Source organism: Mus caroli, unplaced genomic scaffold (genome assembly GCF_978045245.1).
Source record: "Mus caroli unplaced genomic scaffold, Mus_caroli_1 scaffold_9, whole genome shotgun sequence".
Classification (NCBI taxonomy): Eukaryota; Metazoa; Chordata; class Mammalia; order Rodentia; family Muridae; genus Mus; species Mus caroli.
The window spans coordinates 1,900,680-1,927,471 of record NW_028227264.1 but is presented as its reverse complement, the minus strand read 5'-3'; the positions used below and the strand labels follow the sequence as shown (position 1 = coordinate 1,927,471).

General features: G+C 41.3%; 1 protein-coding gene across 9 annotated transcripts in view; it reads right to left on the bottom strand.

Moving 5' to 3' along the window:
- Esr1 (estrogen receptor 1) overlaps positions 1-26,792 on the bottom strand; it is a 387,455-nt gene that overhangs the window by 322,309 nt on the left and 38,354 nt on the right. For 4 of the 9 annotated variants that reach the window (XM_085842606.1, XM_085842602.1, XM_085842605.1 and 1 more), the window contains exon 2: positions 6,024-6,133. The exons of 3 other annotated variants lie outside the window; for them this stretch is intronic. The gene's annotated coding sequence lies outside the window, so the exon portion shown is untranslated. Of the gene's footprint in view, positions 1-3,035; positions 3,124-6,023; positions 6,134-26,792 lie in introns of those variants that run through there. 2 more of the 9 variants (XM_085842603.1, XM_021173936.3) reach the window with 1 other exon arrangement.

Sequence of the window (26,792 nt, the reverse complement as noted above, 5' to 3'; positions counted from 1 at the left end):
CCAAAGAATTTTCTAGAGAATATAATCCTTTCTATGAAAACTGCAGGAATCTAAGGGGAAAGGACCCATACCTTCAAGAAGAAAGTGCTGCCACCTACAGGAAAAAGACCAAACTAACGTCTGTAGGAAAAGGGTGGGAGGTGGGGAGGGCAGGGAGAGGAAGTGGCAAGCCTCCGGAGGAACTAAAACTGACTTCAAAATCTTAAACCTAATGGATCCTATGTCCTTGCTATCCCATTTCACATACACCAACCACCTGTAGCCAGCAAGTGCTTAAAATATGGGTTGTCTGGCCATGTCTGTGTTATTCTTAAGCCTAATAGTTTAGTTGATTAGACCACTTTTCAACCCAATCAATAATAAAGCCGCCATAGAATTTTTATTTGTTAAGTAAATCAAAACCATGATTAGGAGACTATGTTGACCTTTTCTGAGCACAGACCATTTTCCTGTGATAAAAATTTAGCTTGGAATTGGTGTTCAATAATTAAAGGATGTCGGCTACCACGTTCCGGTTCTGATGTCAGAGCAGTACTATCGTGAGATCTATCTATGTCTTGCATTGCTACTCAAGGTACAAAACAGCTTATCAATATAGCAGAATTTGTAAGATTGTATCTGCTAATTGCCATAGCAAACATTTCAGATGTAAATAACACTTGATCAGATACACATATAACCAGATATATATCTGACGTGTATATACATATTCAGATATATAGACATATATGTCGTGTGTATACATATTACATATGTATGTACATTACATGTACATATATATTTATTCATATATGTGTGTATGTACTTATGAAGAGACACCTGCTGTGTTCTTCTTTCCATTAAACACTAATTACAAGGCTTACAATACTCGGGTACCTAGTTTCCTTCTGTGCCAACCCTTGAATAAGTCACTACAAGTTTCTGTACATAACTCTTTAGGTTCTGCTATTAAAGTAAATCTGAGATTTCAAGCTGTTATGCAAGACAATACTTAAAAACTAAAATATGCTTCTAATAATTCCAATATTTTAATTTACTTTTTCAAATTTCCTAACTTTTAAAAATCTCCATTGAAGTCAGACATTTCTAATAAACACTTTGCATTTGACTTGGGAAACGGAATTACTGACAGTACAAAGCAAAAAAGAAGTGATATTCTCAATCATTTTATGATGACTACAAGTTAAAATTGTGATGCTTTAACTGTGCTTTTCGAGTAAAATATATTATAAAGATCAATTTATTATTATCTCTCTCTTTTTTACTTTTATAAAATGTAGTCACCAAGACAATCTAAATGACAAGTGGCTGACATATTTCTATGGCACAGTGATATTCTAATTGATTTGAAGTCAGAGAAAGAGTTAGGTAAAGTTTGTTTTGCTAACACAGTCACTTCAAGCGACTGTGTCTACAAACAGCCTTTGCTCTCAAAATGAACCCGCCTTTATTTTATTTTTATCTTATCTTATCTTATTTTATTTTATGGGCAGAGCCTCATTGGATAATACAGTCAAGGTTGAAACTCTTGCTCCTCTAGCCTCTGCTTGCTAGGTTGATAAGCATATGCCACTACACCCTGGAAGATTAATTGTTTTCTTTTAAGACATGCTTTCACATAGCCCAGGCTTACTTCAAACTTACTAGGTAGCTGAATCTAAGCTTGAACTTTTGATCCTCCTAACTCCACCCCTGAATACTGAGATATCGGTTTGTGCAATCATTCCCTAGAAAGAAGATTAATCTTTAAAACATGCAGCAAGCAGTTTGAATAGGTTAATATAACACAATTTTTAGAGGAAATAACCTAATTCCATCTTCAGTGATTATCACTGTGACTAATGAATATCTTTAAATGGTAGGAAATTTAATTTTAATGAATCCAATCACATGATCATTTCTATCAGAATTAATGAACTGCTAACACCTTTTTATAGAAATTCGATTAAAAATTTTTCCTGTTCCATTTCTTCCATAAATTTCCAACATTATTGCTCCAGATTGATACCTTCTATAGATCATAGCTATATCAATCATGAAGGTGATAGACAGATAAATGATAGATATACAGACACATAGATAGATATAGATGGATGGATGGATAGATAGATAGATAGATAGATAGATAGATAGATAGATAGAAGATATACAATGATGATAGATATGATAGATAAATGATAGATCAATAGATAAATAGAAGATAGATGATATGCAACAGATGATAGATGATACATAAAAAGGTATAATAAATGATAGATATGATAAATAGATGATAGAAGAAAAATAATAGATGATAGATAGATAGATAGATAGATAGATAGATAGATAGATAGATAGATGATAGATAGATAGATAGGCAAATGATAGATGATAGATAGATAGATGATAGATAGATATGATAGAATATAGATGATAGGAGACAGATGATAGATGATAGATAGATAGATAGATAGATAGATAGATAGATAGATAGATAAATGATAAATAGACAGACAGACAAATATAGACAGATAAATGATAGACAGACAAGTGATAGATATACAGACAATTGATAGACAGACAGACAAATATAGGCAGATAAATGATAGACAGACAGACAAGTGATAGATATACAGTCAGACAGACAAGTGATAGGTAAGTAGATAGATAGATAGATAGATAGATAGATAGATAGATAGATAGATAGATAGATAGATGCCATCTCTCCCTGGTTTTTATACTGGAGAACCTACTGTATGTTCTCCTGGGTCCTTTCCTGGTCCTCAATGTCTGAAGTCCTTTTCCACAGTATGAACATATCTGTTACCAAATACATCATTTTTCAGTCTACAAATGCCATGCTTCTCCTTCCTCCTTTCTCATATCCCATTTTTAACATGTTCGTCTGTTATCCAACAGGAAAATAAAACAAAACCAATCAGACAGGCCCTCGATTCAGCTGGGATCCCCACATAACGATACCTTGTCTAGCCGTCTGGGTCTGTTTGCCCAAGACAGTCATTGTGTGAGTACTGAAAGCTGAAAGAAAGTCTTACCTTCCAGGAACCTCGTCAGCCCTACACACAGCAAGACTGTTGGGAGCCCTTCCTAAGTCACTCATCTTGAACACAGAGTAGGACTTTAGATTCCTTCCTTGCCAGCCAGGAAAGCAAATCAAGAGGGTGTTGGGTGTTGCAACCGCCACCGAGCAGTCAGTGTGCTGCCCTGCTGACCTCACCCTCTGTCCTCTCATCCACATGGCTGCCCTTTTCTCGGTTGCCAAAATTCTAGTAATGTTCCAAACCTCGGTGTCTCTCCAAGACCATGCTGGTTCCCTGAGGTTAAGCTAAACTGTACTTAGCACAGTGCATTTTAATCTTCTGTCTGACCCCCAAAACTCCCACCTTGATGTCTGGCTATTCTTTGAGAGTTTTGGGGGGTTTTTTGTTGTTTTGATTTTTTGTTTTTTGGGTTTTTTTTTTTTTTTTTGCTACATGTATGCCAAATTTGTGACTTAATGAAGGTTGTGTGTCTTGAAAAACCACTGTACTCTTTTTAACTTGCTTGGCCTGGCTTTCTGCCAGCTAGTAGCCCTCCTCTTCTAGTGTGAAAAGCAACAACCCGCTGTCAAGACAACATGTCTGTACATTTTTGCAGTACTGGTGAACCTTGCTCTGTTCTTAACCCGTCTAATGTAATGGGTAACACCACTACCGAGTCAGTCAGTAAGCTAACATCTCTGTCAGGACACAGACACACACATGATATAAACACTGAAAACACAACAGCAACAATAACATCCAGAGAAGCAAAACAAAATACTCTGGCTTTCCTTTTGTAGGCAGGTGGTGGTTTCTACCTGACATCTATCCTAAGATCACACGTGGAAGGAGAGAACTAACTCTACAAAGTTGTCCTCTGACTGCCACACAGGCACTGTGGCACGGACATGGGACCACATGCACACATCCACACACATGACCAGAAGCATTTTAAAGAAACACAATGCCAACATATGAACTGGGTCATTCTGTCTCATGCAATGGAAATCTCGGGAATACTTTGTGCTTGGTTTTCCCACCCACACAGTATACTTTGATCAGTTTGTCATCCTTGTTCTGGTGGCTGCTGTTGCTCCTGGGTTTGTGGTAATTTTCATTTTCACTCTCTCTGACGACAAGAACACTTACGGGAGATTAGGAAAAGCAGCTTCAAATGTTTAACCCTGCCAGAGAATCAGTGTGGAACTTGAATGAGTCACTGCCCCTCTTCACCCCGCTTTCCCCTTCTGGAGGATAAGTGATTGGCATTCTCCAACATCCTCTGGAGCTCAAACACGCTACAATTTTTTGATTCTAAGCATGTCATTACTGTTGCTTCTCTTGAATCATGGTAGAACAAGTTATAAAGAACAAATCGGTAGAGGTTCTTAAATAGATGTATATAAAGGGACAGAGGTGACAGGCATATTTTTTAAGTAGTCCTGATAGAGAGAGACCCTGTGAGGCCTGGGTCATAATAAAGCAGTTTGCATTTTAGCATGTTTGCTGGCTATATTTAGGAACACCAAACAAGTCAGCCCGTGCCTAACAAAATTGCACAGAAATCTCTACTAAATTTCTAACATGCATTTGTCTCTAACGAATGCTAAATAATCAAGACACAAGATGATGAAGAGTTTAGATGCCACAAACATGCAATACTCTGGGGGACTCAGGAGAGTACAAAACTTGGCAGTTCTGAGGTCCCCAACAGGTGACGTAAATTTTTATAGACTGTCTCATTTGGGGATGCAGCTGAGGGCAAATGCTTTCCAACATGGAGCCCTCAAAACGACCTCTATGTCTAAAAACACATTTAAACATTCCTCAAGGTCAGCCCTTGCCTCGGTACCAGAAATGGGTGATGTCATTCTTAGAATATCAGGTTTTCTGGAAAGCTACCTGCCATCCCAGTTCTCCACCCCTCACCCAGAGGCATCCCCTCAGCACCACATGTTCTCAGAATCTAGACCCTCCATCTTTGCCTCACTCTAGCTGGATGTGAATAAAGAGATCTGGGAAAATACAAACGAGCAAAGGGCCACACAAGACAGCTGGGCAGAACAGCAGGTGGAGGGCTTGGTGATGACAAGCACTCATGTGCTGGCTCCTACACAGGGCAGTCATTTGGACAGGAACTCTGAAGTCAGGACCGGAGGACTGAGGCTAGCTCTGGCCCAGCTTTGTCTCATGCATTTCCTCCAGACTCACAAGGCCTTGCTTTGGCCCCTTTGAAACCCAAGAAAGGAAGATGAGAAGAAAAGTAAGAGACAAAAGAGATGGAAACTTTTTAATATGTGCTTTTAAACCTCTTTATAGAGATGAGTAATAAAATGACCAGGGCCAGCAGACTAGTCAACCTTTCCACATTTTCTCTAAACAGTTATAAAACTGAGAGTCTTGTAAGGTCAGAGTTAAAGAAATACAGTCTTGTTTTGTAATTTTAAATGGTTTTTGACAGAATGATAAAATAGTCTCAGTACTAGAAAAAGATGTGTTCAGGCAGACAGGCTTGATTGAGAAAGGATGATGGAGCCCACTCTGGTGATCAGGAAGAACTGAGTTCAACCTGGAGGCTACACAGAGCTTCTGCAAGCCACAAACTCCCCCTCCCTTGCACACACACATCCCTTCCTTCTCCTTGAGTCAAATGATAATGAATTATGACATTTAATTTATGGTAAGGAAGTATCATGTATTGTTCTCAAAATATTCAGAAAACAAAACATAAATTGAATGCCTACTATGTGCCAGCATCTGTCCTAAATATTAGCAACATATAATTGGACAAAACAGAATTCTTCCCTTATAGTTGTTCCATTCTACTTTAGGGTAATGGATAAGTTTTTATATTTTTTTTTAAAAAAGTGTAATTTAGGTGAGCAAAATATAAAAATAAATAAATAAATACATGGAACAGAGTGAATTATAAAGCGAGTTTGGGAGATACAGAGAAAGTTTCCACTTTGGATAAAATCATCAAGGTGAAACTGGAATCATTACCTTATGGAGAGAGAGGAACAAGGGATGTGTTTGAGGAGACAGCAAATGAAAAAGTTCTGGACCAGAGGTACATCCATTTCATTCAACCAGCAGCCATAGAGACCAGTACCCTGAAGCAGAGAGAGCACAAATCAGTAAGGAGTCCAAGGGAAGCCGGATATAGTGGCACACAACTGGGACCCCTGCGTGTGGGAGGCCACCACGAGTTTGAGGCTAGCCTGAGCTATAAAGGAAGACCCTGTCAGAAGGAAGGAGAAAGAAAGAAAGAAAGAAAGAAAGAAAGAAAGAAAGAAAGAAAGAAAGAAAGAAAGAAAGAAAGAAAAAGAAAGGAAGGAAGGAAGGAAGGAAGGAAGGAAGGAAGGAAGGAAGGAAGGAAGAGAAAAGGAAAGGAAAGGAAAGGAAAGGAAAGGAAAGGAAAGGAAAGGAAAGGAAAGGAAAGGAAAGGAAAGGAAAGGAAAGGAAAGGAAAGGAAAGGAAAGGAAAGGAAAGGAAAGGAAAGGAAAGGAAAGGAAAGGAAAGGAAAGGAAAGGAAAGGAAAGGAAAGGAAAGGAGGAGGGAGGGAAGAAGACAGACAGGAAGAAAGAGGAGGAGAAGAAGGAGGAGGCGGAAGAAGAGGAAAAAAGAAGGAAGAAGGAGTAGAAGAAGAGGAGGAGGAGAAGAAGAAGAAGAAGAGGAGGAGGAGGAGGAGAAGGAGAAGAAGGAGGAGGAGGAGGAGGAGGAGGAGGAGGAGGAAGGTAAAGGGGGAAGAAGGAAGGAAGATAAAGAAATGGAACAGTCCAAAGCATGAAGATGAGATGGTGGTAGTTTGCTTTGTGTGAGCTTAGAGGTAACCTGGAAATACTGAATAGTACCTATACCACCCAGCTTCTATTTCCACACGATAGAGATGATTATTTTCTGACAGGAAAGAAAGGTAAAGGATGCAGATTCAAGACGGCACAGTGCTCCAAACAGGGAACAATGAAATCTGAAATAAGACTGAAGGATACCTGTCATAGGCTACATTCTAGATGCATTCTTATAAGACCAGCAGAGTTCTGTGCTCTCTGGGTAAGCAGTGTGGATTAGAGGAGCCAAGAGTTATCCCCATAAGTTTGGCTGTGCCTGAGAGGATCTTCTACAAATCAAAGTGAGATCCACTATGTGAGGAGGGCCTTCCAAGAGAGACTAGGGATATGTTTTATACACGTGTTATGTAAGAAAGCTTTAGAAAAACTGGGAAAGATGTCAAGAGGACAGTTGGATGGCCAGGTCTAGTATCCTGAGCCATGGCTGTTACTTTAAACCAGGTGTGAAAGATACTCGAAGAGAAGAGAAAGGACTGGGCCCCAGGGAGTCCCATTCTTAAAGGCTTTGGAGAATCATGCTTAGGACTAGGGCTGGGGCTGGGGCTGGGGCTGGGGCTGGGGCTGGGGCTGGGGTGAGGGAGAGAGCAAGGGTTAAGATATAACCAAGAATAATGGAAGTAAGAAAGGTCTCTTAATGGCAAGAGTGAGCCAGTATCTAATTTAGATTAAGTAGGGAAAGGACTTCATCAGACTTAGCACCTATCACAGTTAACATCGAAGAAGACCAACAGCCTACATGGAAACCAACTTTCAAGAAATAAATCAAACAATTCCAGACAAATAATTGTAGATTATAGAGGAAAGATTATTATCTACAATTACTCTTCATCTTTTAAATCTTTCCTCTCAGTCCAAAAGTTAGATAGAAGCATCATTCTCTTTTGAATTCCTACCAGTGGGAAAAATTAATAAAAGATGGAAATTTTTACATTCTTTTCAATGAGTGATTTAATACCAAATTTCTTAGCTAATGGTGTGAAGTTTTACATATGAGCTATAGCTATATTTTTTCCTATAATCTGAAAGTTACAGGTGGCTTTATTTTTTATTTATTATTGATATATTTAACTTTCTTTTCCAGATTATAAGTCTGAGGCACAAATTTATTTTCATGTACTTTCCTGATGTTAAATTTTTTTTCTCAAATTGCATGCACGTCCCTGAAGATTCTCAATGACTATGTGAATGTTTTCAATTCCCCAACTCTGAGTCTCCCCACATATGTGTTCTGCACTGTCCTAAACAATTCGCTCATTCCACAGAGCAGATCCACGTCATGGAGGGACAGTAATGGATTCTGACAGTGTGCCGGAAAGAGGGACAGTGGGCAGGTGTGAACACTAATAAGAAGAGACTGCCGTTTGGAAACTTAACCTCAGGCTTCCATAATTTCACACATAAGCCAGGAGTGGCACAATCTAGAACTCTCATACAGACAGTCTTGCCAGACTTTCAGCACAACTAGATAATCTCATATTAAGTCAACAAGTACCTTTGGCAACATCAATGCACCCAAACTGGTGGAAGCTGACCCATTAGAAATCAGACAGAGAACCCAATTTTGAGAAGAGCTTGCAATCTGCATAATTTTCCCCAACTCTTTTTTTTTTGTTTTGGTTTTGTTTTTGTTTTTTGTTTTTTGTTTTTTGTTTTTTGTTTTTTGTTTTTTGTTTTTTTGTTTTGGTATTGGTTTTGGTTTTGGTTTTTTTCAAGACAGGATTTCTCTGTATAGCCCTGGCTGTCCTAGAACTCACTTTGTAGACCAGGCTGGCCTCGAACTCAGAAATCTGCCTTCCGCTGCCTCCCAGGTGCTGGGATTAAAGGTGTGCCCCACCACTGCCCTGCAACTCTTTTCTATATAAAAAGGATTGTCTGGTTCTCAATGGTTAGCACTACAAACCAATGTGGTTTGGATTCTTTTCAATGGGAGGTCCTAATCTGAGAGTCACAGAGTGTCAACAATTGAAGAAGCCACGCCCCAACTATGATATTAGTGGACTGAGTGCATTAAAAACTTGAGACTGTAATATCTCAGGAGGGGCAATCCTAGAGTTGTGATGAGCAAATGGTGAAGGGTCTACATTAGAGCTGATCGATTACTCCAGTGATTTTGGCTTTTTAAAACAATTCTGACCAAGAATAAAGGAACGACATGCACTCCGGGTGCAGTAAGGAGAACTCGTCTATCAGTCTTCTTAAAACCTACTAGTTCCAGAAAAAAATTGTCTCAACAGATACTATTCTGTTGGGGTTTTTTTATTATTATTATTTAAAAAAAAAAGTCCTTCTTAAAACAGAGGCCAGAGGAAGTGGAGAGATGTAGAGATGGCACAATGGTTACGGGTTATACTACTCTTGCTCTGTAAGAGGACCTGGGCTCCACTCCACACGGAGACTCACAGCCGCTGGAACTCCAGGTCCAGGGGATCTAATGCTCTCTAAAGGTTTCCACAGGGTCCTGAATGAGCATGGTACACACACGTACACTCACTCACACATGTACACGTTAAATAAATAAATTAGTAAATAAATAATGTTTTTTCTTAAAAGAAAGAAAACTACAAGGAAGCCAGCATGCTACCCCCAAAACATTCAGGAACTTTTTTAAATTGTAAATAAACATAGAAATGGGGGTATCAAATGTCTAAAGGAGAAAAATACTGAAAACAGTTTTTTAAAAGTATTATGTGTTGACGGTAGCATATTTGGTGGGGGGTGGGCAGGGGGAGAAAGATAGGGGGTAGGCACTGTGCACATGTGGAGACAAAAAGGGCATTTGTGGAGTCATTTCTCTCCTTCCATCTCCTCTGTTTCTGGACATCAGACTCCAGTCGTTTGGTTTATGCGGCCAGTGCCCTTTATGTGCTGAGCCACCTCGCCCGCCTGACAGAGGCTCTTGACTCGTATACCGCAGTTCTTTCCAGTGTATTGATTTGACACCTTGAAAGAGGAACTTGAAAAGAATACTCTTTTGCTACATATTTGCAGTTCAGGGCTATCATTTTTTATCATCCCCATGACAAGTCTGGCAGCAGACCCCACACATGTTGGGAGCCTGGGGCAGTGTTATAATTTCTAAGGAGACAGCTGCAGTATCAATATGATCATAGTCGAAAGCAGGAAGTGATCACAGGGAAAACAGCGTTTCCAAATTCTGCTGTTGGAAAGAAGCTTTCACCAAGCAAGCCCTACCTTCTAAGTCAGTATCAATAATCAATCTCAGGATGTTCCCCTCCGCCCTTACTAAGTTTTCTTAACACCCAGAGAATGAGGACGTTTTTGTTATTTAAAGTAAAAATAAATTACATTAAAAATCAGCCTTAAAAGGGACAGAATTCTGAGCAACATCAGGTTCTGGCTCTCACTGCTAATTGGAGCGACTGCTTTTAGCAAACCCCATAGCCGCTAAAAGCCTCTGTTGCTACGTGACTCCTTCACCAGCACCAAGGACACAATGCTATTGGCTGTCTTCTTCCAGAGCCACATCTACAAAATTTGCCAACCAAAATAGGGAGCCAACTCCATCACTCAAACATAGGGAGAAAAATCTTAAGGATGTCACTGGAAGAAACTGCAGACATATTTCCGTCTGAGTGGCTTGGGTAAAGTAGTCGACCCTTACAGGATACTGTTTGGAACTGTGTACGATGTGGAGCCGCCTACAAAATGAAAAGCCATTAGCCCATTCTTGGTTACCTTCCTGCCAGGGCACCAACCAGCTGGCGCACTGCAGTTTTGGAAAAATACTGTGAACCTCATGTCAACAACTGTGTTTCTGTAGGATGCTTGTTCTGAGAAGGGTAAAGTTTTACTTTAAATTAGATCGAGTTTTATTAGTTAAGTCTCCTGGCTTGGATGTCAACTCTCTCTGTTGGGGTGTTTTGGTGTTTTTGATTGGTTGGTTGGTTGGTTGGTTGGTTGGTTGATTGATTTTTGTGTTGGTGTTCCTAAATTTGCAGCTTCATTCATATATGCTGGCTTCTTAAAAAGATGAAGAAGAAGAAGAAGAAGAAGAAGAAGAAGAAGAAGAAGAAGAAGAAGAAGAAGAAGAAGAAGAAGAAGAAGAAGAAGAAGAAGAAGAAGAAGAAGAAGAAGAAGAAAGGAGAAGGAGAAGGAGGAGAAGAAGAAGAAGAAGAAGAAGAAGAAGAAGAAGAAGAAGAAGAAGAAGAAGAAGAAGAAGAAGAAGAAGAAGAAGAAGAGGAGGAGAGAAACTACATTTGAACGATACTCCCCAGGAATGATTTCATGAACTATTCAGGGTTCTACAATACTTTTCTAGAAACCTCATTGGTCTCATTCATTTCCCAAGATTCTTAGCTACACTATGACTAAACTATTAGAAAGAAGTTACTGAGAATAAGTGGGGAGGGAAAAATCCAAAACTGGCACCACTAAAACGACCCCACTTTTCACCCAAACAGTAAGTCATTCCCTTCCCCAGAATTAAGGACCAGACATATGTAAATATTATGCAAATGAGCATATATTCACTCTTTCTTGGCTCTTTCATGGCTGTGACATATCATAGCCTGCGGGATCCCTAACAGCTAGCCTTTCCCTAAAGAAATCTACACCACATATTTTAGGCATGCTTGTCTAAGCTCATATGGCGAAGCTGAGTTCAGCCACAGCTTGAGCCCACTCAGGCTGAACATGAATACAACTTAAATACCTAAGTCGTCTCCCAGATGCCGGCCTGAGTGTCTGGTACAAGTGCAGATGCCAGTGAAACATCAGGTCTCTGAGTCAATGTCTACACTGTAGCTCCACGGAAGCAGTTTCCCAGGTTTCTGTTTTCTGTGGTTTGGGTTTTGCATTCTTTTCCTTACTTGGGTTAGCTTTGCAGGTTTCTCCTCAAATCAACCCCCAGCTCTGAGAACAAATGTTTACCAAGCCAGAGAGAGTGCCCTGCACCGCACCTTTGTTTCCCCCATTGAGACAGTGTGTTGTTGTTTTTGTTTTCTTCTTTTCTTTTAATCACAGCCACAAAATTAGGCCTGATTTCCAGAACAAAGCCAACCTGATTGGCACAGACTTCTCAAATCTTGTCTCTTGGGAAATTACACATTTAGAGCAAAACAAAATCTGCCTGAAAAGGTCTTATTTTAGGGTCAGCATTAAAAAGAGGCCTCAACTTCAGGAAAATGAGAGGATTGTTTCTCACCTTGAAGGCAAACCACTTTTGAAAGCCTGAGAAAATTATACCTAGTCATTTTAAATTGTCATTGAAAAGCTAGGAAATGGATTCATTCTAGTATGTCTCCCTGGTGTTTCTGAAAGAAAGCCATAGGAGTTTCTTTAAAATCCCTAGAGAAGGGCTGACAAGATGGCTCAGCAGTTAAAGATGCTTGCAGCCAAGCCACCCATTCAGAGTTCAGTCCCCAGGAACCTGCTATTATTGTTCTGCTAAATGGACACGGTGCTAAAGCATCTCCTAATGACTTTTCATTACACCCATAGCTCAGGGCCTCTCTCAACCCTCACTGGAGAACCTTCTGTCTGCAGTAGATGGCAGTTAACACAGACTGGCCAAAGTGCAGAGAATAAGAGACTATGGGATGTTCAACCTTATACAGGACACCTACATTACATCCGGTCCTCCCATGGCTCAGCGATCATTGAGGAAGATGAGGGGATAAAGCTTGTAAGAACCAGAGTCAGTGAGTAACTACAAGGAAACAGTGGGTTTTCCAGCAGTACAGTTGCACATGTGTTTGAACTTACAGTGTGCACTAGACCTGCACAAACTAGAGCCCATACCCAGCATGGGGTTTGGGACATGGGCACAAAGTCCCAGCCCTGGCTGAGGAGCTATTCACAATTAATAGTAGCTGGGAGAGGGAGAGTCCATTTTCTTTAAGTGTGTGTGACTCCAGAGGGTGCTCACACATCTAAGAGTATGTGGGCAACACAAATTGGACTTGATGGTTCAGAGAGAGAGAGAACAGGAAGCTGTGCAGATATAGAAGGGCATGTAGATTTGGGAGAAGATGGGACAGGGAAATGACTATAGTCAAAACCCATTGTACAAAATTCTCAAAAAACTTATTAACAAAGGAAAATGCAGAATCTGTTTATACATTAGCTCTTACTTGATAATAAAAAACAAAGGCTGATCTATCCCGACCAATAAAGGGCCCTTGAAAACATTATGGTATGCAAAACAAGACAGACTAAAAAGCCATAGAGTATATTGCTCCATTTCACAGAAAAATTCAAACCAGGACTCCACAGAAACAAAAAGAGATGCTCTAGAGTCTCATGGTGGCTGCACAGCTCTGGGCCTTTTGCACACTCCATGGGTGGATTTTAAGTCACCTGAAATGTGTCTTGACAAAACTGAACAATATCGTTTAGAAGTGTTATCCACCATGACTGCACATCCTCTTCACACTCATCCCTTGAAAACACAAACATGTGAGAAGCCAGTGGTTGAAAAGAAAAAGAAGTAACAGTGGCTACTTTTAAATTCATAAATATCTACCATCTGGAAGGAAACAGCGAGCATTGATATCTCTGAGACAACTCTGTAGTAAGGAAAAGAATGTTTCCAGGGCTTGCTTCCCACAGTGGCTCATTGGCCTGCTCAGTGGTTCATTCATTAAATACCCTTGCTGCCTCCTAGAACCTATCTGGTCTGTGCACATGTGTGCACGTGTGCACACTGACTCTCCTGGACTTCCCTGAGCAATCACCATCTAGAGCATTCAGGATATAGAACATTTGCCTATCACTCTTTCCATCCATTGACCACTAAAAGACTGGAAGAAAAAAAAAAAACACCTTTGATTTGCTCACATCGAAAAGCAAAGCATCCAGTAAAGAAAAGACAAATGTAGATAACCAGAGTAATGTGAAAATGGTACAACCAGCCTACAACATCCTGGCTGGTCCTAGAAAATCAACAGAAAAGCTCTCTTTAGCCCCTTCTTAGTATTTGGCATTGTGGTGGCAAGTTATGTATATTCTTTTAAGTTTGGTATTGATTGCCAACCTGATTGCATCTGAAATCAATTAAGAACCTCTGGGTAGGTCCATAAAGACATTTCCATGAAGGAGTAGCAGAGGGGAGAAGCCCCTCTCCAGTGTGGGCAGCGCCTACAGTACCCCAGATCTAAAGACATGTGAGGGCAAGGTTTTGGGCAAACTGTAACTTTGCTCCTTTCTGATAAGCATCGTCACCGCCGCCACCACCGCCACCATCACCACCACCGCCACCATCACCACCACCATCACCATCACCACCACCGCCATGCTTTTTGAGGTTTTGAGCCCAGCTTCCTCAGCCTTCCAACACAAACTAAAAATCAGTCACTCTTCAAGAATCCTCCAGGCCTTCAGCACCAAATTTGGTACAGTTGAAGCATCCAGTTTTGTGAGCCGGGAGGTTCACAACGGGTCCCTAGCCTGGCTGGAACATGGACAGCTTCTGGTACAGATGCCAGTACTTCCTCCATAAGCCAATCTAGTAAACCTCTTTCCATAACACCATTCATTCTCTCGGCTCTGGGCATGGTAACCACCCGGACTACACAGCAACCCAATATTAGCTGTGTTTTGCAGATAAGGCCTCTAAATCTATTGAAAACAATAACAAACACAAACAAACAAACAAACAAAAAACCAACAACAACAAAAAAACTTGTCCAGAGCTACCCAGCCAGTAAGAACAAAGCCAAGACTAGGAGAAAAAAACCTTGAGTCCAGAGTCTAGAATTTGTGCTCTTAAGCCCACTCTCCCTTCCCTTCCCTTAGTCCCAGTTTGTCACTAAGATTCTGTGTGTGTGTGTGTGTGTGTGTGTGTGTGTGTGTGTGTGTGTGTGTGTGTGTGTGTGCGCGTGCGCGCGCGCGCGCGCGCGCGCGCGCGCGCGCGTGATCCCTGAAGAGTCACAGGTGAGCCAAACATGATTCCTTGGGAAGAGCAGAATCTGTTCTTAGTCACTGACCCATTTCTCCCTAACATTTTTGTTTTACCCAAGTTAAAGATGGCGTTCATGCAGTCACCTAACACGTACCTTTCTTCACTGAAGACTTGTGAACAGACTTGGTAAGACTGACCTGCCCGCTGTGTACATCTATCCATTTCTTAGCACATCAGATAAGACCACAGTCCCTACAGCACGGAGGTAACTTTCATAGGTATCTGTGCCCTGAACTTTGATATAAAATAGCCCCAGGGAATTAAAAACTGACTTTTGCACTAAAACACATAAACTGCTACAAACAAAAAATATAAACAAACCTTTAGAGAAAATTATTGAAAACCCATACAGGAAATTTTTAATTATTGTCACAGAAACAATTTAATCATTCCCTTGATTAGCAGTGTCTAACATTATAAGCAAAACACAAATCTAAGAATAAAATAAACATTTAAGTTAATCCAATGTTTCTTTGATTTAAATGGTTCTTTTTAAATACCAAAAAATAAGGATGGGGCGGGGTGCGGGGTGCGCGCGTGCGTTTCCGTGTTGCTCTTGCTTGAAGCCAGGGCTTCGTGAACACCAGGCAAGCATGGAGGTCCACCCCAGGCCCATTGTTCCCTGGTAACGGGACTGATACATTTTTCCCTGAATTGACCAATATTTTCCTGGAGCAGTATAAAAATTATTCAATAACACAACAACTATCGATCTCCTATTTTTTTTAGGTCTGCAACGTTCACTAACAGACAGCACTCTGTTTAAAAAGAAAGTAGAGGCTAGTAGAATTCATGCAGAGATCTGTCAGCTCTTGTTACCACAAGAAGGATGTCTAGAAAAAATACAAAGTATTGAGTTAGAAAGGGTCGGCAAACAGTGAAAACCGTAAATTGGCAAGTAGAAGCCATTAGCTAAAAATTTCTCTATTATTTAGTGAATTGAGGAAAGTGCTCTCAGTCAACCTGGAAAGAAAGAAGAAGAAAGGAAGGAAGGAGGAAGGAAGGAAGGAAGAGGGGAAAGGAGGGGGGAGAGGGAGGGAGGGAGAGGAAGAAGAGGATAAGAGAGAGAGAGATTCATTTTGACTAGCTGCATGAGTGCTACAGATTCAGCTTAAAGACATAGCCCATCTCTTCTTCCTCTAACACTCCCTACCATGTTCTTAATTTGTATGTGATATGCACATATACATGTCCATCTGTGTAGTGTGTGATGGTCAGGGGTGGCAGTTGGGTGCCTTCCTCAATCTCTTTCCACATGACTGGTTTCAAAGAGCATTACTTTTGCTGCTGTGATAAAATACCATGGCTAAAAGCAGCCTAGAGACAAAAATGTTTGTCTTCGCATACACTTTCTGGAACTTAGAGCCCATAGTGTCAGGGATGGCATGGCATCCATCATGTGAGCAGAGCTGGAAGCAGAGAGATAATGTCTCCACCCAGAAGCAGAAAACAGAGAAAGGACAGGAAGTGGGGCTATGAACTCTCAAAGGCCACACCCCGTTGTGTGTCACCTCTATATTCTAAAGGCTCTATGACCTCCCCCAAACAGTGCCATCACCAGGGGACCTGGTTTTCAAACACGTGAGTCTACAAACGAGGGGCATAGCTCTCATTCAAGCCCCAGAGTACCTCTCACTGAGCCTGGAGCACCCCGCAAGGCAAGACTGCCTGTGCAGAACATTCTATGAATCCAAGTGTCTCCATCTCTTCCGCACGAGGTTTACTGACTTGCTCCACGCTCAAGCCCCCTGCCGGCCTGGCTCTTTTCTGACAGAACCATTTCTGCAGCACCTTAAACAGAATTTAATTAACATCTTATCTTTGTTTTCTGTCCCCAACCAGTGAGATCTGAAGACAGAAATCACACATTTCTTTGTATCTTCGACATCTAGCACTGTCATTCTTTCATTCATTCACTCACTCATTCATTCATTCACTCACTCATTCATTCACTCACTCATTCATTCATTGTCATAATACTATTGAACACCTCTATATGCAGTGTTCTTTTCTAGGAGCAGCTATCATCAGTGAAAAAAAAAATACGTTTACTCTAAAGTGACTGGCTATCGTGATTGTGATTTTAATATGCTGAATTCAATGTATACATGAAATATTGCTTAAGCCTCATAATTATGACCCCCATGCTATAAAGGAAAAAAACTGGAGCAGAGAAAGTTTAAGCAACATTTTTTAAGAAACTGAAGGGACAAGACATCAATGTGAGCAGGCCAGCCCTTGAAATAGTGTTCATACCCAGTCCTCTGTACGTACTATCACATACCCACTGCTGAACTTCTCCATAGGAATAACCTGTATCAAAAGGCAAGATGGGAGTAATAACAAAGATGTATTCTCTCTATCCTTTGTAAGCATGAGGGTTGGTACATCACAGGAAAACTAACATGGAAGTCCCTCATATCATTAAAAATGAGACTCAGAGACTGGGGAGATGGCTTAGTCCATGAAGTGCTTGAGGCACAGTCATAAGGACCTGAGTTTGGATTGGCAGCACCCAGACAAAAAGCAAGAAGTGTCAGCCTAGCCTTGCTATCCCAGCCTCAAGAAGGCAGAAATAGCATTGTTCAATCTCAGATCATTATCATACAGGCTATTAGTTGCAAAATACCTAACAAGAAGCCTTTATCCATTTTGTGATTATACTAGTGCAAAATATAGAATGTATACTTGCAAAAATAAAGAAAGGGATGAAGAAAGAAAGAAAGAAAGAAAGAAAGAAAGAAAGAGAGAGAGAGAGAGAGAGAGAGAGAGAGAGAGAGAGAGAGAGAGAGGGAGGGAGGGAGGGAGGGAGGGAGGGAGGGAGGGAGGGAGGGAGGGAGGGAGGAGGGAGGGAGGGAGGGAGGGAGGGAGGGAGGGAGGGAGGAAGGAAGGAAGGAAGGAAGGAAGGAAGGAAGGAAGGAAGGAAGGAAGGAAGGAGAGACAGAAGGATCTCCGGAGCTTGCTGGCCACCTAGTCTAGCTGAATTCATTGTGAACTCATACAGTATGAGACCTTGCTCCCAAAATAATAAGGTGGGGATCTATAAAGACACCTGATGTCAATTTCTGGCCTATATATACACACTGCACACTCACAAACACACACACACACACTAGAAATTGGTTTAAAATGAAAATCAGTCTTAGTGCCACATGACTATAATCAATGCACCTGGAAAGTGGAGGCCAGAGGGGTCAGGAATTGGAAGTCAGCCTCAGTTATATGTCAAATTTGTGGGAAGCTTTGGCAGAAGGAGGAGGAGGAGATCATTTCCCATGCTAAAGATTAATAATATCATGCTGTGAGCCTGTATTAGGTCACAGGTGGTACGAGAACTAGAAAACAAATGAGAAATACTATGCCAAAAAGATAAGCAGAAGAGTGCAGGAAAGGACTTGATTAGTTCTATTTTTAAATGAGAAAGCTGTAGGATGAGAAACTTCTATGCCTTGTAAAGGAGATGGAGGAGAAAGGGGAAAGAGGCAAGAAGACAGGAGGAGGACTAGGCAGACAGGGAGATGGAGACAATTGGTGTGTGAGGAAGATGATATAGGCAGAGGATGGGAGCAGACCTTGCTGAGGATCACCTGGAAACTGAACATGCGCAGGTCAGAAGCAGGAGCCAGCCCCAGCCACCCCGCCCCTAAAGGATCCTGCTGGCTGGGAGGCTGACTTTGGCCACCAGCTGCAGTCCTATCTGCTCTGACAGCTGTCACAGGTGGCCGCACACAGTAGTGCTATGAAAGGCTGCCTCTAAAGCATGGGTGGTCTTCAGGCCAGACAACAGCCTTGGCATTGTTTTTAGTAAAAGCCTGGAGGTCAAGGGGACGAGTTCAAATGCTAAAAATGTATCTCTCTTAGTAGAAATGTTATATTTTCTGTGAATTAAACAGAAAATGGAGCATTGTGGTTAGCACAAACATGCACACATAGACAAAGGCATGTCAGAAACATGTCCTCAACAATTGCTTAGTTTTAAAAAAAATTACAGAAAATAGAGTTACCAAAAATAACTGAGGAAGGGCTAAGAAGACGCCTCCATCAGTAAACTGTCTTTCACACAAGCGTGAAGCCCTAAGTTCAGATTGCCAGCATTCATGTAAAATGTGGGGTAATGTGCCTCTCAGTAACCAGCAGAGGGACAAGGAGAGAGAGCTGGAGCCCAGAGCTGGCTGGCTAGCCAATCCAGCCAATCCGTGAGATCCTGTCCCAGCGAGAAACCTTGTCTCAAAAATAAAGTGGAGAGTGATGGAGGAAGTAACCATCAGTCTCTGGTCTCCATGTATAAACACACACATATACTCATAGACACATATACACTCATAGACATATATATGTGTGTGTGTGTGTATGTATATATATATGCACACATTCATATACTTGCATACACACACATACACTCATATACACATACTCATACACATACACACACACATATACACACTCATACATACACACTCGCACAAACTCATACATACAAAATTTAAATGGAGAGAATAAAAGGAGACTCTCAGACAGACATGGGGAGATTCCAGTGAGACTCTGAGGTAGACACTGGAAGGAACCACTGAGGAGACAGACAGAGGAGACGGGCGTGGGTGTAAACCAGCAAGTAGCTGAACTGAGAACAGAATACAGAGGAGATCTGCCCTGGACTTGGAAGCTGGTGTTGTGGAGAGGTGACTAACCATGTGAAAGACAAAGAATAGTTTGAATGGGTTAAATAAATTACTAGCTAGTCAGGGAAGCGGCCAAAGCTATGGCCTAGGCATTTAATAATAAATAATTAGAAAGTCTGAGAGGAAAAATCGGGCCTAATTAATTTTTATATGAATTAGACTTAGAATCTCTTCATGTTAATAGAAAGAAGGGAGGGAAGGAGGGGGAGTGAAGAAGGAGAGAGAGGGGGAGAGAGGGAGGAAGGAGAGGGAGGGAGAGAGGGAGAGAGGGAGGGAGGGAGGGAGGGAAGGAGGGAAGGAGGAGAGGGAGAGAGGAACAAAACATACCCAGAACCCAGAACCCAATACTAGTAAAAGCCCCCTTGTAAGGAACCCACAGCAGGGCTTCACACTTTTATCCAGGGCATCTAGAATAATAAACCTAATCTGATTGACCTCAAGAGCCACCACAAGACACTACCCTCATCAATGGCAGGTGCAATTGTTTGGCACTTCCATGAGAAAGCCACTGCTGCCTGCTCCCCTTTGTTCCTCAAAGCTCGATGAGGTAGGCACCTAGGCTATTATATCTCTCAGTGTCACCTCTGTTTCAAATATTAGAAATCACTTTACCATCTTTAAATCTCAGACAGTCTCCTAAGTGGATAGAATATACTGTGTGTATTCAACCCCTATTACCCTCTCTTGTCTCCTCCGGCTCCTCCGGATCCCTTCTTCATCCTGTGCCTCTCCTACTTTCCTGCTGCTTGCTTGTTTATTTGGTTTGTCTTGTGGATCTATCATGTGTTCAGAACAGCACTGGACAGATGATATCCAGAAGTCAGTGATACACAGGACTCCTCCTGATCCTCCAGTTCTGACCCGCTTTCTGCCCCCTCTTGCACTTGTGCCCTGAGCCTTGGAGGGGGTGATACAGTTGTCCTGATTATTATGGTAGGCCCTCAATAGTCACTTCTCAGCAACTTATGAAGGTCTTTGCCCCTAATCTCCTAGTTTTCAAGATAGTAAAACCTGCCCGGTAATCTCATGATTACAAGTGCCCCGTTGCCTTCAGAGACTAGAAAGTACACACTGGGTGCTAAACATAGAGCTCACTTTTAAGTCAGCAGGAACAGAGGTAAACAGTTTCCATAATTCCTTCTTTACCCAACATTTAGCCACCAACGACACCCAAGTCAATATAAAGCCAATCAGATACTTCATCTTAATCAACTCCGATTCACAAACCACCTACGTGGATGACAGGCATTGAACTGACAGCCACATCCATTAGAATTAGCTCAAAAATAAATCATATGCAAAATGGAACTGAGCAATACACAGCAAATCTCCCAAAGACAAGGCTTCACAGCCTCATATGTTTTATGACATCCTTCTAGGATGTATGAAGTACAATGAGTATTACCTTTTTAAATTATAATCAAAATGTTGCATTTAGAGTAACTTACGTTCACATCCAATAGGGTGTGATATTCTCAAAAAAAAGAAAGAAAGAGAAAAGAGTATTGAGCTGGTGAGATGGCTCAGTAGGCAACGGCACTTGCCACCAGGTCTAATGATCTGCGTTCAATTGCCAGGAACCATGTGGCAGAAGGAGAGACCCAGATTCTCCAGATTGTCCTCAGACCTCCTCCATGTGTGTGTGTGGTGTGCACTTCCAACTTATACGTCAACACCAAAATAAGCAAGCATAGGCGATAAAGTGTAGAAAGGCTCAGGTATTGGGGGTAGGGGGGGCGGTGGAAACTGGAAGCTTTCTACCATGATGATCAGTTTTTAAGGTGGTAAAATTTCTACGGAAAACAGTAGAGTGACCCCTCAAAACATGAAATGTGGGCGAGATTATCCAGCAACCCTCCTCCTGTGTACATGACCAAAAGAAAAGAACTGAAAGCTAGACCTTAACAAGGTACTTTCGTACACAAGATTCCTGCGCACAACAGCTAGTCTCTGTGACAAAAAGAAAAAAAAATCAAGTAAACAAGGAAACAGTGATCATTAAAAAAAAAAAAAAAAAAAAAGGTCAATCACAAACTAAACCAAAAAAGAAGAAAGAAAGCAAAGAGAAAGAATAGATTTGATTATATAAAGCTTATCTGTGTTCACATAAAAAAACAAGACAATGGCAAAAAAAAAAAAACAATAGGAAAGGAATAACAATGAACTGTGAAAAGAAATTGGTATTATTTAACCCAAATGGCTTTGACTTTTTTTATAGCAAAGATCACAAATCATCACAAATAACAACTAACTAAAACCACAATGCAAAAATAAATAAATAAATAAATAAATAAATAAATAAATAAATAAATAAAATCAAAGAAAACTAGTAGGCAGTTCCAAAGGAAGGAATGCCCCCAGCCAATAAACATGTGACTATCTGTAGCAGCCATTACTTTACAAAACAATTTTGTGCCAGTATTATTTTTTTTTCTTATAAAGGACAACATTTAATTGGGGCTGACTTACAGGTACTGAGGCTCAGTCCATTATCATCAAGGTGTCATCAAGGTGGGAACATGGCAGCATCCAGGCAGGCATGGCACAGGCAGAACTGAGAGTTCTACATCTTCATCTGAAGGCTATTGACAGAACGCCGCTAGTGCCAGTATTAAAATAATAAGAAAATTCATTGTGTACAAGCCTAGAACAGTCTCTAGGATATACCAGTAAGTGGAGAGCACAAGAACAAAGCAAAGTATAGTTTTGTTTCAGGTTGTGTTATTAAAACTACTGAGAGTCACCCACAGGTGAAGTATCCCCATCACTCCTGCAGGGAAACTAGGCTGTAAGGGGCCTAGGCCATAAGAGCCTGAAGTCGGAAGAGACAAAGTGGGAGAGGGAAAATATGGGAGGAACTGGGTGAACATGCTCGAAACACATTATATTAAATTCTCAAAGAATTAATAAAGACATTTTCTTAAAAGGCCGAAAATAAGTGGCTATGAGTACCCAGCCATTGACCAGACATTCATAACACACACGCAGCCAACGCCCAGGGACCACGGTAGAAGATGAGAAGATGATGTGGAAAAGACGCAAGGGCTAGAGGGTGAGAAGAGTGCCCTGAGATGCTATCCACTGCATGGGCCCTCCTGCTGCACACACACACACACACACAGAGCAGGTAGCTGTGGCCTCCTGCACAAGATGGAGCCAGCCAAACATTCCAACACGGATGGGGCGGGGCTCTGGATGCAGCTGATGGCTGCTGGGGATAGGACAGTCACTTCTCTTTAGGCAAGGTGGCTGTTGCTAAATTGCTCAAGTCCCAAGAGAGGATCTCACACGAAATACATATCTGTTGGACTCAGTGGGTTATTTAAGATAAAAACTGTGAGAAAGATGTGCTGAAGGGGTCCATGAGAAGTTGGAGGGAGGGAGTAAGAGGTAGATATAATCAAGATGCATTGCATATATGTATGAAAATTTCAAAAAGTAAAAAGCTACACATGCATTTTTCATGTATGCGTGTCTTTGTGTCTATGTACCCACTTATGGAAGCTACTCAAGAAAATGCTAATAGAGGTTGCCGCTGAAAGGGTACGGATGGGTGTAGTAATTATTCTTTTCACATTTTTAACTTATGTACATATGTTAGAGTCAAGAGAGTTAAGTTTTGAACTTTAAAATCAAGAAATTACACATAAAATGTTTTTCTTTCTTTCTTTCTTTCTTTTTAACAAATAGAGCAGGAAGAATAATGACCCCCAAGGTATCCAATATCCAGAAAAATGAGCGCCTTTGTTAACTACTGTTGTTAAAGAAAATTGAGATGGTTATTCCGGAGGGCAGCTGACAAGATGGAGAGAGGGACCTAAAATGAGCGTATCCTTCGCCTGACCTCCATCACCCACACAGGACTCTGAGAACCTACTCTAAGGAAATAAGCAAGCATACACCTAAGAACAAGATACAGTCATTTCCTGCAGACCTGTCAATACCATGAGCATCTTTTAACCAGAATCTGATGATGGAAACTGCACACCTCGGTGCAGTGGAACACTGAGCTAATGAGATGCAGGGAGAGGAGGAGCCTTGGGTCTGCAAAGCACCAAACACTGTCCAAAGTAAAGGACGGGCCTCTTTTATGTTTGCACATTCATGACACTTGGGAAGTACATTGGTGAGGTTTGGTTTGTTGCCGTATACTGTAATGCTAAATACTGGCCCCCAAGATCCTTAGTGAGGAGGAGGTCCTCAAGTACCCCGAATGATGCTATGTAAGCTTGCTTCTTACTTTAAAACTATTGGTTGAATAAAGATGAACACAGCTTGTAGCTGGGCAGAAGAGAGGTAGGTGGATCTTCAGTATGAAAGCTCCCAGGCTTGGGGGTCTGAGGCAGAGGACAAAAAGAGAGGAGAGAGAAGAAGGAAGAAAATGCCAATGGGTAGGTGGATCCTGAGAGCGTGGCCACGAGGCCTGGTCAGTTGAAGTGGGAGGGGCCCAGGTGGAACATGGCAAAAAGTTTTAGGGATTATTGACAGAGATGTAGACAAAACAGCGTAGAGGGTAGCTATCTGCCATCCCTAGTGCTTTTAAGGCTTATTATAAATATAAAGGTTTTGTGTCTTTGATTTGGGAACTGAATGATCTAAGGTGGGGTAGAAAACCCCCAACTAATGTTTACTATAACAATACAGATAGCAATATAGCAGAAGTACCAGATGTTGCCTTTTAGCAAATATCTTTGAGTGATATAAAGATGGAAGTTTCTTCCCCTCATTTTTTTTATGATCTTGATATCAAACAAATAGAAAGTGCAATTTGAGGTGAATGGAACCAGAAGCCAGACTACCAGGAACCAAATACCTACACTGCTACTTGTCACAGTGGGATGTGTTACACCACCTCTCTCGGGATCTACCACTGTGCTTCTCTCCTACACATAAGAAAGGGACAGTAACTGTTACTACCCAGAACGTTAAAGTGAGTTCAATGAACTGACAGAGACACAGCCCTTAGAACAGTCCTAGAATATAAGGTAGTTGTTGCACATGTGGCAGACACACACACACATCACATCACATCACATCACATCACATCACATCACATCACATCACATCACATCACACACACCTCTGTCTTATTTAAGATTTTTTTATAAAAGCAAATATATTTAGGAGACAGTGAATGAAAATAAATGCAATTGACAGAGACGATTTAAGCCAAAACTAGTCAAAATGTAGAAAGTGGGGGGCCTGGCCCCAGTCGATGCATCCGTAACAACCCATATACCTAAAGCTCAGGGGACATCACATGTGGGGAGCAGGCAAGGATGGAAAGATTGTAATAGCCAAAGGCGTATCTGCTGTAAGATTGCACTAGATTGCACTGTCTGTATATGACAGAAAAGCTGCACCATGAAATATCAATAATATGGTTTCCTAGACAAGACCTAAGAACTGACAAGGAGGGAAACCTCAAAGAAAAGAACCACAGATAATTAATGACTGCCGAGAGAGAGAGAGAGAGAGAGAGAGAGAGAGAGAGACTCAGTATTCCCTGGGTATGAGCCCACTAACTGGGGACTAATACAAAGTGATCAGCCCTACATGTATACATACAAAGAACATTAAACAGAATCAGAAAATCATTATTATGTGTTGATTTTTTAATACACACATCCGTATATGTAGTGATAACATTTAGAGAGAGAGAGATAGACAGAGAGAGACCATGAATTTGAGAGGGAAGAAATCATAAGACAGTCTGGAAGAAGGGGGAATGATATAAACATATTATACACTTATAAAAATCATTTCATTAAAAATATGTATAATTAGCAGATTCAGATAATGCAATTGGCTACAAGTGATTTAATCTTCTCATATTGATAGCTTAATGTAAAATCAAGAATACAAAGAAAAACCTAGAAAATCCCAACATAGGACCTCCCCACAGAGAAGGCTTTGAATCTTACCTTCCAGGAGGGAGACATTCTGTTTGGACATCTGATTTCAAATTCAAAAATCAAACATTTTTCTACTAAATTGGGGGAAAAACAGGTACTACAAAAAAAAAAATCTCTAGAGATATTCTGTGGTTGACAAGAGCAAAACTTTTACCAAGCTGTGGGAGCCTGGTGATCAGGCCCGTCTTTCTGAAATGAGAGATCTGTTGCTAGGATTCCAGTGCCTCCAAAATCTGCAGGACAACAGGCAACTGATGAGACAGGCTTGGCAAGAGAGAATCGCAGACCCAGAGGACCACAACATTGCATTATGCTAAGAAACCCAGTCCAGAACTGTGAAAAAAATAACCTGTTGGTGTTAGATGGCTCCTATTATCCATTAGCTATGCCCAATTAACAAAGCCATGAAGACAGAGTCTTGTTTGAATGAAAAAATAGCCAAATAGAATATATTCTGTCTGTTCACAGTTGGCTATAAGATATTTTATTTTAAAAGTCTTTGTTAAATCATCTAATAAACCATTAAGTCCTAGATTACCTTTTGTCTGATACTTTTTTAGTTGTTTGGAGCTTATATTTGCGTGTGTGTGTGTGTGTGTGTGTGTGTGTGTGTGTGTGTGTGTAAAAATTGTAGTAAGTGGCCTCTAACCTTCCCACTGGGTGGCAGTGGTCCTCTTCCCCTGCAAGGCAGGGCAACGAGGTGGGTCCCCATCCAGAGTCCAGATTTTTATAAGTGGAGTCTTGTCAATTGGAAGCTAGCCAGGTCCTTTGAAAGGTATCATAAACTAGTCTTGGTAGAACAGCTAAGGTGGCAGAACCTCCAAAGACAGCTCAAGATATTGCCTTGCTGTGACCCTCAGCTCAGCTCCCAGCTACCAGGTGGCCTTGGCACATGAGTGGTAAAGATGGTGGGACCTGAGATTGGACTGTGCCCATTTCTTTCTCTGTGCCTCTCTTGTATTGAGAACTCCTATGCCTTTTCTCACAGGCTAGTGACTGTCTAAGGACACCCAGGGAGAAACTTCATTATTTAAACACAATTTTATCTTTCTTAAAGTAACCCTATATCCCAAAAATAACCTCTCAATCATCTGGCAAATTAAAATGGCCACTGCTGAGGTGAGTGGTATTTCTCAGTGATAGAACACTGGTCCAGCATAGGTTATGCTCTAGGTTCAATGCCTAGCCCTAGAGGGTAAATGAACACTCCCATTTCTGTACTGACATGAGCTGAGATGTTACAGACAAAGAGACCTGCCTCAGGAGCTGCACACAAAGCCAGAATGGACTAGATTGTCCCATCGTTCTAAAAGGAGGGACAGCACAATCCATTGATCCCAAATGAGTATATAATCAATGGGAGTCATTGAAGGAAGTCACTGAGCAGAGAGCAGGAGTGCCTGAGG